Source organism: Peromyscus leucopus, chromosome 4, assembly GCF_004664715.2.
Source record: "Peromyscus leucopus breed LL Stock chromosome 4, UCI_PerLeu_2.1, whole genome shotgun sequence".
Classification (NCBI taxonomy): domain Eukaryota; kingdom Metazoa; phylum Chordata; class Mammalia; order Rodentia; family Cricetidae; genus Peromyscus; species Peromyscus leucopus.
In genome coordinates, this window is record NC_051066.1 from 127532856 (window position 1) to 127549972 (window position 17117).

A 17117-nucleotide genomic window follows, 5' to 3' on the forward strand; every position below is an offset into this window, starting at 1 on the left:
GCTGAGGGCTGCTTGTAATACAGTTCCTCGGTCCAAAGCTGAGGCCTCGGCAAGCTTTCAGGAAGGTCACGGGAGTTTACAGAAGGCTGCTCGGCCATGGAAAGGTAAATATCTGTGGGGAACAAGACTTGACGGTTACATTGTATGTCGTGAGAGACAGACTGGAGCCAGGGGCTGAGAGCATGGCACAGGAGGAAAGCCCTGGTCCACAAACTCAGTGAGCAAGTAGACAGGCCCCTCTGGGAATCAGAGCCAGGTGGGAAAGGCCAAGACCCTGGGCCCAAGACACCCAGGACCTCAGTGAAGCTGTCCAGCTGAGTGCCTGAAATGTAGTGACATGTCTGCAGTGGTGCCGCTGTCTGTAATCTCAACTACAGGTGGACCAGTCCTCAGCAAATCTTATTCAATGAGTGAAGGGATGAATGGATGAAATCCTGTAAGCCCCGCCCAACTCAGTCCAGGTACGATTTCTATAGGCTTCTCGTGGTACCTCCCGTGGATGCCCATGACCCTCTCACAGCCCTGGATTCTAGAACTTGGCTGACTTTACAAAAACCTCTCCACCAGCCTGTGAGTACCTTGACATCATCTTCAACTTCTGCCAATCCCTGCTGCAGTGAGTACTGGGTAAGGAGTGAATGAACCCATCAACCAACTGCTCACACCAATGAATGTGGGACAGGAGACCTCAGGGCCAGTGTCCATGCTACAGCTCACAGGATCAACCCTTTTTGTCCTTGCTGCCTGAACACTGCATGTACCTGTGAAATATTTTGTGAATCTGTAACAAGCTAACCCCCCTTGGAGACAGACCTGTTGTGATCATTAACCTTGACTGTCAACTCGTTGGGCGAGAAACACCATGGAAACAACCGTTGGGCAAATCTGTGAAGGAGTTTCTAGGTTAATTGAGGGGAGAAGCCCACCCTAAATGTGGAGTGGCATCACCCCATGGGCTGGGTTCCCCCACTGAATAAAAAGAAGAAAGCAAACTGAACACCACAATTGGCTCTCTCTCCTGACGGCCGATGAAATGTGACCGGCTGCCTCAAGCCCCTGCGGCCTTGACTTCTCCGTCATGAGGACTATACCTTTAACTGTGAGTTGAAAATAACTCCTGTCTTCCCTTAAGTTGCTTTTTACCAGGCACTTTGCTACAGCAACAGGACAAATGACTGATACACCTGTCACGCACCAGGGGCCACATTTATCAGCAAATTAATTTTCATCACCCGATTTCCATCTCCATTTTAGAGACGAGGAAACAGAGGCCCCAAGTGACTCAGCAGTATGCCGAAGGTCACATAAGCAAGTGGCCAGCCCACGACGTGACTCTGGCTTCTGTGGCTTGTCAAACTCTCCTGTCACTCCACTGACCCTGGCTGTGAGTAACGACAAGGGCAGAAGCTGCTGTGTGCCTCTGCTCTGCACATCCCAGCCACCTTGTCGTCCTTGGGCAGGTGTTGGTGACGCCAGACTGCAGGACACATAGTCGCTCATGGGCTCTGCTCTCATCAGCTCCTTCCAGAGTCGGGACATGAGGGTTTTTCTCCTCACTGTTGTGGGCCCAGCTCTCCATCCCTCTCTCTTGCCCTGCTTCACTACTTCAGTGCAGACCGGCAGCCAAGCTCAGCCCCCACACCCCTGTCCCCCACCCACCACAGACCTACTGTCCCTCCTGATGGAAAACTTCTCAGTCCTTCTCTTCTTTCCTCAATTACCAAGGGATCAACTTGACTGTGAACATATTTTGGAAATATTTTCACTGTTGTTTTTCCATCTTGCCCTTTGTTTGAAAGAGTGTCACAACTTCCAACAGCAGAGAAAAGAGAAATGCTATCCCGGCTGACCAAAGCTGGACCCAAAACCAGAAATGACTTATTCAATCATCGGAACTGAAAACCACCCAGACAATAGCGCTCGTCATCACTCCGGCACCGGAAGACTTGGAACTTTGGGGCTCTTCTCCCTGAGGTGTGCCTGGGAATCGCAAATACATGAGGTGAGACAGGGTCTTGATCCTGTGGTGGCTTATGAATCTTGCCCTGATACCTGGACCTTTTCCAAGGAATGCTCAGTCTTCTGCTTCACTGTCTTCTGGACAGATGGACTGACCCTGGGGAAAGATGGGTGGCAGTTGAGGTAGACATCTAAGTCAGAGGTGCCCATTGTGCTCAGACAGTGGCCAGAATTAGGGTTCAGCATGGAGCCAAGATCCCTCTGAGTCAATATGTGGTCACTATTAAATTCAGTTTGTCTCAAGGATTAGGAATCAGTCTACCTCAAATATCAAAGCCCAGTTGGGACTGGATTCAAGAGCTGGTCCTGAGTTCTATTAAAACTGAGATTTTTTTTTTTTTGCCTTGGCTTCAGTCTATAATTAATAATGTGGTCAGAGCTCTTCCTTAGATGAGGTTCGTTGCACCAATGTGATGGTTAATTTTGCTTGTCAACTTGATATACCTGGGAAGACAGACCCTCAGTTGAGGAATTGCTTCCATGAAATTGTGTGTGCAAGCATGTCTCTGGAGACTCTTCTGATTGCTAACTGATGTAAGAGGGCCCAGCCCACTGTGGTACTGGTGGTACTATTCTTAGACAGGGATGCCTGGGCTGTGTAAGAAACATAGCCAAAGGTGAACCTGGGGCAAAGCCAATAAGCAGTGTTCCTCCATGGTTTCTACTGAAGCTCCTGCCTTGAGTTCCTGCCTTGGCTTTACTCGATGATTGGTTATAACCTGTAAGAGTCAATAAACCGTTTCCTCCTCCAAGTTGCTTTGGTCATGGTGTTTATCACAACAACAGAAAACAAACTAGAACATCCTGTCTAGGATCGGGTTCAAGTTTCAGTATGTGACAAGGGTCAGGATCCATCCTGGGTCCCCAACCTACCAAAATGAAGCCTGGCTCTTACTGTTCTGGGAGCATGAGTCAGTTGGCCTGCCAGATGCTGGTCTGTTGTAATGCCTGTCCTGAAACCCCCCCCCACACACACACACTCCAGTATGAGGCCGCAGCTGTCTGCAAGCTTTGCAGACTGCAGACGATCGTGTGAGCACCCTAGAGAAATGTTGGAACGTCACTCTCAGCTCCCCCTCGTGCCCAAAGCTTCTGCTTCCTCTTCCACCTGTGACACTAACAAGAGCTGAAGCCCCCAGCATGGCCTCGGGCTGCCTTCGGTGAACTTTGTGTATATTTAACTAGTTCGATTCCCTCCTTCCACCTTGACTTGGGTCCTGGGGATCAAACTCGGGTCATCAGGCTCCCACAGCAAAGGCTTTACCCACGGAGGCATTTCCTCTGCCCATTATTGCAGTCCCATGGACTGAGGCTAGCCCTGTTTTCTGTGGAGAAACCGAGGCAAGGCTCAATTAAGTAAGTTGTTTGAAGCCCCCCTTCAGTGGGAAAATTCCTGCTTCAATCAGGGAATGTGGCTCCCAGGTCTCTGCTGATTGTAGGAACTGAGAAAGGAGGTGAGAAGTGTGTCATGGAACAGAGTGGTAGACGTAAGTCAGCACAGAGTCCTGGAGGTGGCCATGGCCCCCAACAGTCTCTTTGCCCAAGAGGCCATGCCCCAGCAAACTCCACGCTCACATAGGACATAGAGGGTTAAGAGAGTCTTGGGGTGACACTGAGGTATCTCATCAAACTCGTTTGTTTATGGAAAGAAATTTCAAGCCAGCTGCTCAAAACCTGTATTTTGTGGGTAATTTTTTCAACTTATTGCATGGTATTAAAATAATAACAAGCCAGTCGATGGTGGGTGGGGGCTGGGGTTCCTCAGGGCTTAGCACAGATGGGGCAGGCTGGCTTGAAGCTGTGAGTCTGAGTACTCCATAAGGCCTGGGCTGTTTGCCTTCCCCTGGGAAAAGCCAGACACAAAATCAGCAAAGATGGAGGTTTCAGGGTTTTGATTGAAGAGGGGACTGACATGAAGTCCTGAGGAGGTAGTGGGAGGTTTGATGTCTCTGCTTACAGATTTGAGCAAGCACAGATGAGGAACATGTGAGAACATTCCCACATTCCCTGGGTTAGGAGTGGCTCCTAGCTCACCTGCACTACCAACGACTTATCATGAGAACTCCACTCATCTTGCCTTGCTCTAAAATTGCCTTAGCAGATCCTGACATCAAGAGTTGGAATCAAGCTGGAGGTTGGGTGAGGGATGGTGCACACCTTTAATTGAGCACTCACTCAGGAGGCAGAGGCAGACAGATCTCTGTGAGTTTCAGGCCAGCCTGGCCTACAGAACGAGATCCAGGACAGTCAGGGCTACAGAGAGAAACCCTGTGTAGAAAAACAAGAGAGAGAGAGAGAGAGAGAGAGAGAGAGAGAGAAAAAGAAAAAAAGAAAAAAAAACAGAAGAGAGAGACAGAGAGAGAGAGACAGAGAGAGAGAGAAGAGAGAGAGACAGAGAGAGAGAGACAGAGAGTGTTGGAGTCAAGTTCCCGTGAAAGTGATCCCCAAAAACATGGCACAGGATAGGTGCAGGACAGGAAATAGACTCCAAACAGGAAGGAGGTTGGCTCTGGAGGGTCGGCTGCTGAGTCAGCAATCAGCTACAGCCTGGTCTGCCATTCCCAGTTTCTGCTGGCGTTGGGGGAGAGGGGACAGTGGTTGGGAAATGCCTTGGGCCACCCTGTCCCTTAAGGGAGGGAGCTGGGGTTGGTCCGTCATTGCTCATTTCTACTCTATTATTGGGACTATTAGCAAGTTGTTTTTCCAATTATTAATTTTTTCAGCTTCGTAAGTTCCATTTGGTTCTTTTTTTTCTTTACCATGGTTTTCTACACTTTTATTTGTTTCAAGAGAATTTGTAATTTCCTACAAGAACATTGTTATGACGGCTGCTTGAAAATCCTCGTCAAATGATTGCAACATCTTAATTATCTTGATATTAGCGTCAGTTGAGTGTACTTTCTCATTTAGGTTGTGGTCATCCTGATTCTCATTATGAAAATAATTCTCTTTTCTATCATAGACATTTTGGCTTTTATGTCAGGAAGTTTCAAATCTTATTACAACTTCTCTTTTTGTGTATTCATGTATTTGTTTGCTTGTTCTTATGCTGAGGATCAAACCCAGGACCTAAGGACACACTAGACAAGTGCCCTGAGTTACAGCTTCAGCCTTTATATCTCTTGATCTAACGGTCTTCCTGATGAAGTGGAGCACAAGGGTTCCTGTCGACCTTCAAGCGCTGAGTTACAATGACAGGGACACACCTTTAATCCCAGCCCTCGGGAGGCAGAAGCGGGTGGGTCTCTGTGAGTTCAAAACCAGCCTGGTCTACATAGCGAGTTTCAGGACACTGTATAAGTGTCTGGGTCAATCCAAGTAAAGGCTAAGATATTTTGTGATTTGGGTCTAGGGGAATAGAAAAGAAGGCATCCTTGAGGTCAAGGACAGAGAAATGGGAGGTTTCTGAGGGGATGGTGGAGAGGAGAATATAGGGATTGTGGGTACTATGGAGTGAACTACTGCAGAGTTGATAAGTCAGAGATCCAGAACCAAGTGATAGGCTCCGCTGGGTTTTTAAACTGCTAGTATGGGCATGTTAAAGGGGGAAGAAGTGGGATGCAAAAGATTCTTTCTTAAGAGATCAGAGATAAGAGACTTTGACAAGAGAGTGGGTATTGGATGGGCCTTAGTTGTATATTTGGTTGGGTTTTGTAATTGGATGATAAGAGGGGTGTGAGGTTTGGCTATAGAAGGGTTTGGGGTGTCCCACACCTGGAGATCTAGTTGAGAGGCTCGTAAGGGAAAGGAGAATCAGAATGTGTGGTTTAGAGGAGAAGAAGGAGGGGAATGGCTGGCGAGCCTGGGGTCAAGAGGATGAAGGAAGCAAAAAAAAACAGAGGTTCCCTGGGCCTACATGGTGAGACCCTGTCTCAAAATACCTAATTAATTAGTTAGTTGATTAATTAATCAATTGAGGCACACTGTCAGGGGAGTCATCAGAGTCTGGGCAATTCCATTCTGTCTGCTTTGCTCCTCTGGGGCTTCCTACAAGACTAGTGTTGGGCTGGAGAGATGGCTCAGCAGTTAAGAGCACTGGCTGTTCTTACAGAGGTCCTGAGTTCAATTCCCAGCAACCACATGGTGGCTCCCAACCATCTGTAATGGGAACTGGCGCCCTCTCCTGGCCTGCACGCAGAACACTGTATGCAAAATAAATAAATCTTTGCCGGGCGGTGGTGGCGCACGCCTTTAATCCCAGCACTTGGGAGGCAGAGGCAGGCGGATCTCTGTGAGTTTGAGGCCAGCCTGGACTACCAAGTGAGTCCCAGGAAAGGCACAAAGCTACACAGAGAAACCCTGTCTCGGAAAAAAAAAAAAAAAAAAAAAAGACTAGTGTTGAGCACAGGCACTTGAATCGGACAGAGGGAACACAAAGGAAGGCTACAGGCCACTAGCCCTCATGAACACACTCACCTTAAAAACATTCGGAAAGAGAGCTAAGCAAACATGACCCAGGGGGCTGGTTCCACTATAGGAGGTAACGTATGACATCCACAGGTAAAAGAAAAGTTAAATGATTATGTCATACACACAGAAATATTGACAAATTCAAAATCCATTCATAATTTTAACAACCCGAAAAACAGCAACCAGAAGAATTCCCACAACTTGATGAAACCCATCCACAAAAGCCTGACTGGTAATGTCATGCTCACTGGTGAGGGCTGGAAGCCGTCCCACTCAGACTGGGAACAAGACAAGGCTGTCTGTTCTCATCGGTCTCCTTCAGCATAGTGCTGGAAGTTCTCACCAGTTCAACAAGGCAGAACAAGGAAACAAAAGGTATTAAATTCAGAAAGAAAGGAAAATGGCACCTACTCGCAGGTAATATGGTTGTCTATGTAAAAAAACATATATGTGTGTACGTTAATTCTGTGTGTGTGTGTGTGTGTGTATGCACTCACAGAATAAGCAAATTCAGCAAAGTGAAAGATATAAGAGAACACACAAAATTGTCTGTATTTCTATAAGTTAGTAATGAAGATGGAGACAGCAAAATTAAAAATCCAATAGCACTGAAACTTGTTAGGGGAAAATAGAAATGAAATAGATTGGAAGCCGACAAAACATAGATGTGAATGCTATGCTAAACTAATGAAATTTTGACTTAAGAAACCAACAGAGGTCTAAGTAGACACACATACCGTTTGTAGATGAGACAGTTCAGTAGATTGAAAATATTTCTCCGAAATTAATAGGTATGTGTAATGTGATTCTCAGTAAGATTTTTTTATAGATACAAACTTATTCCAAGATGTATAGAGGAAGACAAAAGGAGAACAGTTAAAATAATTTTGAAAAATAATTAAGTAAGAGGAATGGACCTAACTAAACTCAAGACGTACTATACAGGCACAGAGGTCAAGACAATGCAGTATTTTGTGTGTGCATTTACACACGTGTGCCTGTGCTTTGACCATAGAGGTCAGATGTCAGTGTTGGGCATCTTCTGTTTCTATATTACTTTTATATGAATGTCTCTTTCTGAGCCTCAAGCTTACTGATTGGGCCGGATCCCGAGGGAACTGCCTGACTCCACCTCCTCAGCATTGCGATTACAGCCTGCTGAGTCCAGCTCTACACATGTGTGCTGGGGATCTGAACTCAGGTCCACATGCTAATATGGCAAGCACATTAGTGATTTAGCCATCTCCTAAGGCCCCAACATGTGTTGTTGACGGGCAAAAAGACATACAGTCCACAGAGCAGGATAGAAAAATCCCAAAATAAATCCATATATAAATATGTCCAACTAATTGGTGATGAAAGAGTTAAGGCAGTTCAGTGGAGGCAAAGTACTAATGCTAGTGGAGACAGAGATACCAGATCCTACGGGAGCAACTGATATTCCCAAGCAGAAGATGAACCTTGACCTAGACCCCACACTTTTCACAAAATCAAATCCCAAATGAATCATGGACCTAAACATAAACGTATCGTTTTTTTTAGGAAATCATAGGTGAAAGCCTTTGACACTCAACACCAGCAAATGTTCTTGGACTTGAAACTTAAAGTGTGATAGCTAATCTTGGTTGTCTGTTAGATACACCTGAAAAGAGGGAAACTCAACTGAGGAATTGCCTCCAGCAGACGGGCCTGAGAGTATGAATGTAGGACATGTTCTTAATTGCTGATTGGTGTAGGAGGCCTAGTCCACTATGGGCAGTACCATCCCTAGGCTGTACAAGAAAGCTAGCAGAGCAAGCCAGTAGGTGCTGTTCCTCCATGGTTTCTGCTTCCAGCTCCTGCCTTGAGCTCCTGCCCTGGCTCCTCTCCATGATGGACAGTAACCTGTGAGCTGAAATAAACCCTTTCCTCCCCAGGTTGCTTTTGGTCGTGGTGTTTGACCATGGTGTTGTCACAGCAACAGGAAAGCAAACTAGAATACAAAGAATATGTATAAAAAAGAAAATATGACGAAGTGGACCCCGTTGAAGTTAAATCTATTTGCTCTGTGAGAGAGTCTGGTAAGGAGATGAAAAGACAAATTACAGAGCAGGAGAAAACATTTGAAAAATCACAATATCCAACACAGCATTTTTTTATCTAGTACATAAGAAAAACAGACAGTGGCTTTATTCATAATAAGCAACATTTGAAAATACAAATGTCTTTAACGGAGTGAACTGCTGGGTGACTACATTCGGTGCCCACCACCACGGAAGACCACTCAGGGATAAAAAGCAGCCAACTGTAGTGCACGGGCAAACTGGGGTGACTCTCAAGGAAATTATGCTGAATGCAGAAAGCCGGTCTCAAACTGTACACACTTCACAATCCCATTACATAATATTTGTGTAACAACATAATTACAGAGATGGAGAACAGATGAGTGGTTGCTAGGGATTAGTGCTGAGGAGGGAGAGGAAGGGCAGAGCCATGAGGGTACCATGTGGGAGTCCTGTGGTGGTGGCTTTGTTAGGAATCTTGACTGTGGTGATGCTGAAACCAAGCTCCCTGCAGTGAGATAACACAGCATTCTGGAAACAATGCCGTCCCTGGCAAAGCTGGGCTGGTGGTCATCTGAGCAGGAGCCATCAAGTGGCTCTGGGGAGCTTGGGCTTGGCCTGATGGGAAGTCCAGGTGTTCTGGTTGCAGATATCCACCCAATCTTCCTGTCTACTATGTGGACTCCAGCTACCGGACTAGACTACGTTTCCCAGCCACCCTTGCAGGGAAGCAGAGTTCCTGTCAACAGGACATAAATGAACAGCTCTATCCTCTCCATAAACCTTTGCCTTCTTAGGAAACTTGAAACCATGTAGAGTAGTGCCCCTTTTCCAAGACACATACCCCCAAGATGCCTAGTGCATGTCTGAAACAAAGCATAACACACACACACACACACACACACACACACACACACACACACACATTGCTTTTCCTATACATCCAGCCTATGATAAAATTCAACTTATAAGTCAGACATGGTACAATGTTAACAACACAAGCAAATAAAAAGAGGGGAAAAGTGTAACAATATAGTGTAATAAAAGTCAAATGAATACAATATACCCCCCCAAGATAGTTTATTTTATGTTTGTCTTTCTAGTTAAAGGAAGCATTTCTGGTTTCTCTGGCAGATGTGAATCACTGGTGTGGTGACACCACCACTTGGGACTATTAATAAATGACATAACTGTGACTTGAACACAAGCACTGCCTAGTCAACTCAGTGATTAACAGGAAGGTGATATATACAGAGCAGATACGCTAGAAAATGGTACGATTCAAATCCAGGACCAGATTAAACAAGAGGAATGCATTACTCCAAACTTGGCACAATTTCACACTTATGAATACTTGTTTCTATAATTTTCCATTTTATATTTGCAGACTTCTGTCAACTGACATCACTTGAAACTGTGGCTGAGGACGGGCTGCTGTGTGGAAGAGGGAGGAAGCCTGAGCCCTCCAGTCTAAGAGGATTTCTTCTGGGATCAAATATTATAAGCCACTATTCTTGACAGTGCCCAGTGGTCCCTGAGTAATAGCCTCAGGCCCACAGCTCCTAGAAAGACCACCAGCATCCCCAGCCTTAATGCCCTCCCTGGGTAGCTGTACTGTAGTCTGAATGGCAGGCTGAGATGCCTATACAACCCCCTAGAGATAGCACCAACCCCTCTGAGCATCTAAGGGAGGAAAGAGATCCTGAGTTTGAGACTTAAATCCTCAAACTCAGATTCTGGAGACCCCAGAGGGTTCACTGGGCTCACAAGATTAGGAAATTCTTGGGCTATTAGTTACTTTTCTGTTGCTGTGATAAAATGTCATGACCAAGGCAATTTATAGAAGGAAGGGTTTATTTGGGCTTCCTGTAGCAGGAATCTTAAAGGTACTTATTAATAAAATCAAACCTGAGGCCAGTTATTGGGGTGAATGCTGGAAGATCAGAGAAGCAGAATAAGCCACAGCTACCTCACCTCACCAGTTCCTCAGCTGATCCTGTTTCCTCAGACTGGAAGCCTCTGAGTCCTCATATCCGAATGGATCTCAGCTGAACTGCTGCTAAAAGCCGAAAAGCTTAACCAGCCAAAAGCTTCTAGTTTCTGGTCTTCATGCCTTATATATCTTTTTGCTTCCTGCCATCACTTCTTGGGATTAAAGGCGTGTGTCACCATGCCTGGCTGTTTCCAATATGGCCTTGAACTCACAGAGATCCAGAGAGATTTCTGCCTCTGGAATGCTAGATTAAAGGTGTGAGTGCCACCATTTTCTAGCCTCTGTATCTAGTGGCTGTTCTGTTCTCTGACCCCAAATAAGTTTATTAGGGTGCACAATATTTTGGGGAACACAATACCACCACAAGCTTACAGTTCCAGAATTTTAGGGTCCATAATGGTGGAAACAGCATGACAGACATGTGGATGCTGCTGGAAGCTGAGAGCTGAGGGCTCACATCATAGGTTTCAAACAGGAGGCAGAGGGAGAGGGCTGGGAGTGGTGTGTGGCTTTTAAACCCCAAGGCAAGCCCCCAGTGACATGCTTCCTCCAACAAGGTCACACCTCTGAACCTACTCCAACAACATCACCAATTGGGACCAAGTGCTCAAACATCTGAGCCTGTGGGAGAAATTTTCGTTCAGACCACCACAAGGTCCCACAATGAGTCTTGGGATTTATGAATGCTCAACCATTCATTTATTCATCTCGATCATTCATACTTTTATTCATTTCAAAAATATCGAGTAATCATTTTATGCACTGGGCACATGGTGAATACACAGATGGTTGCTACCCTGTGTAACTCACAAGCAAGCAAGCTGCAGGCAAAAGCAGGCCAGTGGTTCCTGGTACTGTGGAGAGCAGAGGAGAATGAGGTGGAGTGAGTGCCCTGTACTTCTGCAGGGATGGGAGAGGGCTTCTGAGGAGGCCATGCTGGAGACAAGTTCTGAAGGGACCAGGGGAAGAATTTTCCAGGCAGAGACACAACAAAAGCCCTGTAAAGGACCTATACCTAAAAAGTGGGAACCGGCCGGGCGGTGGTGGCACACGCCTTTAATGCCAGCACTCGGGAGGCAGAGCCAGATGGATCTCTGTGAGTTCGAGGCCAGGCTGGTTTCAAAGCGAGTTCCAGGAAAGGCACAAAGCTACACAGAGAAACCCTGTCTAGAAAAAAACAAAACAAAACAACAACAACAACAACAAAAAGAGTGGGAACCAAGAGGAGGCATGGTAGCTGGGGCAAAGGAAGAGACAGAAATGTCTGTGCTTACCATTGTGTTAAGACATCTATAATGGAGAATTATGGATGCCCAGAAGAGGTACTGGACTAAGAATCAGAGACAACTTCCTGGAGAGGTGTCAAACCATGACAGGGTCCTGAAAGAGTCAGTGGAGAAGAGAAGTGGGATTTAGTCACCACTCCATGAAGAAGCCAGGGCAAGAAATACTCAGGATGTAAGGGGACGCTAGATGTGGTTTTACAGACATGTAATGATAGCACTTGGGAAGTGGAAGGAAGATGGTCAGGAGTTCAAGGTCATCCTTAGCTACACAGTGAGTTCTGGGCTAGCCTGGAATACATAAGGCACTGTCTCACAAAAACAAAACAAAACACAAGTATAAGAGGTTTGAGAAACTTGAAAAATATGGTGAGAAGTTGGAGACGGGATGAAAAGGAGAAATCAGAGACATCACAATCAGAGGGCCCTGGCAGAGAGCCAAAGTGTTTACCTGCAGCTGGCCAGGGGCAGGCCCGTGCATGTAGGCTGGGGGCAGGGGGTGGGTGGGGGATGGGGGGGTGTAGGGGTTAGACAGCCAGCCTTGGGACCTCTATCAAGTCACACACTTGCAGCAAACAGGAAAGCTGATTGTCCTTTGGTCCTCCAAGGCTCTCTCCACTCCCTCTGTGATGAGACTGTGTGCGGAGAAGTGGCTGAAAGGCTACGACCTACTGTGTAGCTTTGGGCAAATCATTTGGTCTCTCCGAGCATCTCTTCTCCTTTGGAATGTGCAGTTAGTCAAAATAGGAAGTTAGCTGTTCTGAAGCTTTTAACTCACATAAAGTGTTTAGCAGAAGGCCAAGCCCATGGGTCTCAGACATCTCTGTGGCAGCTTCACTGCGGTTGGACTTGGTTCACAGGGTCACAGGAGGCAGGGGAGTACTGTTTTATGGAGGAGTAATTTGGCACTCAAACTGTTAAAACTAACCCAATCCCGGAGATAAGAAACACTCCAGGTCCCAGGCCCCTTCCTAAGCAAATTTATGAGATTCTGACTCTGGGTCAAAGAAGAGGGGATCCCCGAGGCTGCAGCAGGAACCACTCACGGTGCAGACCAGAAAGTGTTTGGGACATCTGGAAAGAAAAGAGAGTGGAGCGGCCTGTTTTACACCCCCACCCCGAGAGCCAAGAGATGGAGAGGGCTGGGCACCAGAGAGCCAGGTGTGAACCCGTGCGCGCGCCAGAGAGGGGCCTAACTCTTGGCAAGAGTGGAGTGTTGGAGGCGAAGCAGTCAGGGGACAAACGGTTGGAACAGAAAAACAACTCAGGAGGGTCCTGGGGGCACGGGGCGGGGGAGACCAGAAGTGGCAGAGGGAGGGTGCTGCTGGAGGGTCTGAACGGGTGGGTGTGCGGTATTGCGTGGGCGTGGGTGTACCTGCAGTCGGCCTGTGCACGTGCGTGGGACGTGGGGTTGCGTGGGGCGGGCAGGACCGCCAGCACCCTCACGGGCCCCCCGAGGGTTAAGCGCCGCCCAGCCGCCGACTCCTCCCCGCCCCAGCCGCGCGGCCACGCTGAAGCCCTCACTCGACCCACCGCGCCCTGGGCGCACGGCGGGGTCCCCGGTGGCCGCAGCGACCAGCAATCCGCGGATGCGCAACGCGTGCCACAAGCCGTCCCCGCACAGCGGCTGCCGGGCCGTCGGGGCGCTCGGGCGCCAGGAGCACCAGGCTGCCCAGATGCGGGCGCCACTCTGCCTGCTACTGCTCGTCGCCCACGCGGTGGACATGCTCGCCCTGCACCGGAGGAAGAAGCAAGGTACAGATGTGGCCGGACTGTGTTGGGGTAGGCGCTAGGAGGCAGGCTGGTGGTAGCCTGGTGGGAAGCTGTCTGGTGCTAGACGCCTGAGCTATTAACTCAGGGTCAGCACAGGAAGCTGTCGAACAATCTAGACCCAAGAAGCACTGCACGGAGGGAAGGGGCTAGTGGTCGAGCTCACTGGCCCCAGCCCACCCAGCAGTGTCCCAAGGGTGGGTAACTACACACACACCAAAAACCTAAGGAACCATCCTTGGGACCAAGGCACTAGAAGACAGAGCTAGAGGCTTAGAAGCCAGCCTAAGCATCCTCCGTGGGCCAGAGGGTTATATCAAGAGCAGTGGCTCCAGGCCCTGCATGGGGCTCTCTCGCTGCCCCTTACTCCTGCTGTCACCCCCCCCCCCCCGCACCCCCAGAAGTGATCTGGGTGAGCCTCTCTGATGTTCTCTTCTGGATGATTTGGAAGAAGTTTGTCCTCTCTAGGAGCCTTGGGATTTTTTGCCCCTTTGGGACCTCCTGGAGCCAATAGGAAACCTGAACCTGAGACTAACTGGGCCCTGAAAACATTGTCTTTGGGGTCCTGTGCCACAGTTCCTCAGTGCCACAGTCAGATGTCTTTAGGAGGTGAGTTTGGGACTGCCCCTGCAGAGATGGAGTTGGTAGACCCCGTGCTGTCAGGGAGAGCAAGAGGAGTAGCGAGCCCTATGCCTGAACGGGGCAGGTCCTAGTACCCTGGATGCTTCTCTGTGAATCAACAGCCAGAGGCTGACTACGGTGCCACGAGGCTGCCACACACTGTCTCCGCACATCCCTATGATGACCTGATGACAGAGTGGGCTGGCGTACTCTGTAGAGCAGGAACCCAAAGGTCATGCAGGTTGTTTTGCTGAGCGGTCCCATAGGCAGGTGGAAGCTCTGATCTGTTCTCTCTGGCTGAGAGCCTGGGTCCAAGAATACTGAATGGGAGTGCATGAGAGTGACCTTGCCCTTAGGGCTTCCAGTCCATCTTCATGGAAAGCCCCTGTAAGGGAACAGGGTGCACAGAGGGGCTGTGGGAGAGCGGGTATGAGGTAGGATGGCAGGCCGTGGCCGAGGGGTCCAGCCTCTAAGGAAGCTGGACAAAGGGACAGAGAGAATAGAGAGGCAGGTGGACTTCGGGTGGGCTGCAGGGACTTGGGGATCCTGAAGGTGTCCCTTTGTGAGTGGCCTTCCCTGAGCCCAGATGCTGGAGTCAGTCTGTCTGGATGCACATCCCTCCTTTGAAGGCTCCAGCTGAGTGAGACTTCCTGGGAAGGCACTCGGAACTTAAGGTTTACCTGTGTGAGATCCTTCACATTGGTCCTCCAAGATGCTTCTCCATTCTGAAACGATGTTTAAAATCCTTTCCTTTCACTGACTTGTCTTTAAAATGGGAGCAATACACTTCAGTCTCCTTCATCAGGAGGACCATAGCTATAAGGAAGTGAGCTAGAGGGTTTGCTGCCTACGAGGGTACCCCACGGTGCTTGTCACCATTAATCATCCCAGTTTCTGGTCTGTTGCGTGGTTAGCTACTTACAGTGAATTCAGGGAGAGGAAACAAGTTCAGGGAGGGAAATTGACTTGTCTAAGGCTGTACAGCAGATGCTTAGCATCTCAGATCTAAGATGACAGGATATTGTGAGATCCTGTGAGCTGGGTTGGTTTTCCTTTCTCAGAACCTCAGTTTGCCCCCCTGGAGGGGAGTAGAGCTAGACTTTTAAGATGATTCTCACTGATGAAAGGAAGAGGATGGGGAGGACATGGCAATCATTTGTTTTTCCCCTTAGCCCAGCTCACTAGCACTTCCTCGGGAACTTGGGAGCAGAGTGATGCTCCTTGCATTGGTCCAGCTGGATGAAGATGCTGCTTTTGAGCCTCAGCTGTGCACACCTGCCAGGCATCTTTAGTGAGGTTGTGACTTTGTTCATGTGATGCAAAGCCTTGGGCTTCAGTCCTTCTCCTGACCCATTCATGCCATGTGATCTTGGATGAGAGGATTTCTCCTCTGCTTCGGCCCACGGCCTCAGTTTCTCCACTGGCAAAGTGGTAGAGGCTACACAACCCTAGAGTCTGCTCTGCAAGGGAGTCACAGTTATCACGCCCAAGCAGGTTTGGGAAAGGTGGGGTTTGGCAGAGTTCTTGGCTGTGCGGTTTATCAGAGCCCAGGCAGAGGTGGTGCAGAGGGACTGACCTTTCTCAAACCTAGACCTACACATGAGGACCATTTCTCAGACACGTCTTGGAAGGTTGTGTATATGGTCCCCAGGGTCTCATCGACTTTGGCCCTCTGATCTGACTTTGGCGAGAGAATGTGTTCTGTAGATGCTTGGATATTGGTAGTGTCTTGCTTGCTTGATCGTTCACACACTAATTCATCTATTCACGTAGTATGACAGAGCAGCCTCCCTGCCAGGTTGTGTCAAACGCCTGGAGGGTGCTAAGCTAAGACATCCAAGCCAGCGGAAGGCTCACCCTTCCCTGCTTTCCTGAGCTGCCTCCTCCTCCACACCCTGCCCTTGACCTCAGTCTTTGGCCCAGTGTCCAGCCATGGGGAAGGACCTGTTGGCCCCAGCCTGGTCTGCACTGCCTCCCTTGGGGTCCACTTCTCATGGACCTGGGCTCCTCTGGCTCCAGCGTCATCACTGGTTTTTTTTTTTTTTTATGAAACCTAATTTTTCTGTTTCTGCAAAACAGAATGAAAGCAAAGGCTTGAAAGGGGTTCTTGGACCTCAAGTGTCTCTTACAAAACACTTTGATTAATTAAGTATAAATGAATTAGAACCAGATGGGGACATTTCTCTTGAAATGAACTGGTGTGCCTGGCAGTGGGGCAGTGGGGCAAAGTGAGGGGACTCTACATTGCGTCCCCTGTTCCTAGATCTAGAGCTTCCTGTAGGGATGAGGTGAGGCTGAGGTTCCAAAGCCTCCATTCTCTCCTACCCTGGGCATGAGAAGAACTTGGGCAGGCCACACACTTTCTCTGATACATCTGTGAAGTGGGAGCCACTGAAGCTACCTCCTTGGGCAGCAGGAGAAACTTACCACCATCCTGGAGGGAAAGTACACAAAGGCCTCTTAGGGCAGAGAGGGCTGGGCAGAGGGTACCTCCTGAGCATTGACTTTTCCCCGTGACCTTGTTCCCCTGAGCCCATTTGATTTCCTACGGTGGGTGCAAGGAATACCGTGTACAGAGCCTGGATGACAGCACCAGCCTTGGATGCAGATCCAGAGTGGGGGTTAACATATGGGCAGGCAAGCGACAGACGGCAGGGGTTCGCACAGGCTACCCGGGCTCTAGTCTATGGGTCAGAGCAGTGGCTGGATGCAGAACAAAATGTGTCGCCTGAGAGATGGCGTGCAGATGGAGCCAGGCTCAGATGCACATTGCCACAGCTCTGAAAGGGAAGTTCCCTTGCGGCAGAGCGAGGTGATGCCTTGACCGGTGCTGAGGGATGATGTGGGGGAATCCTGCCCTGAGACCTGGGTCTCTTGGTAAAACAGCAGCTAGGTAAGTCTAGGAAGCAGAAGCCTGCACACAAGGCAGACAGGCAGCTGATCCTGAGCTCCACACCTGGTCTGTCCCTCCTCAGCCTC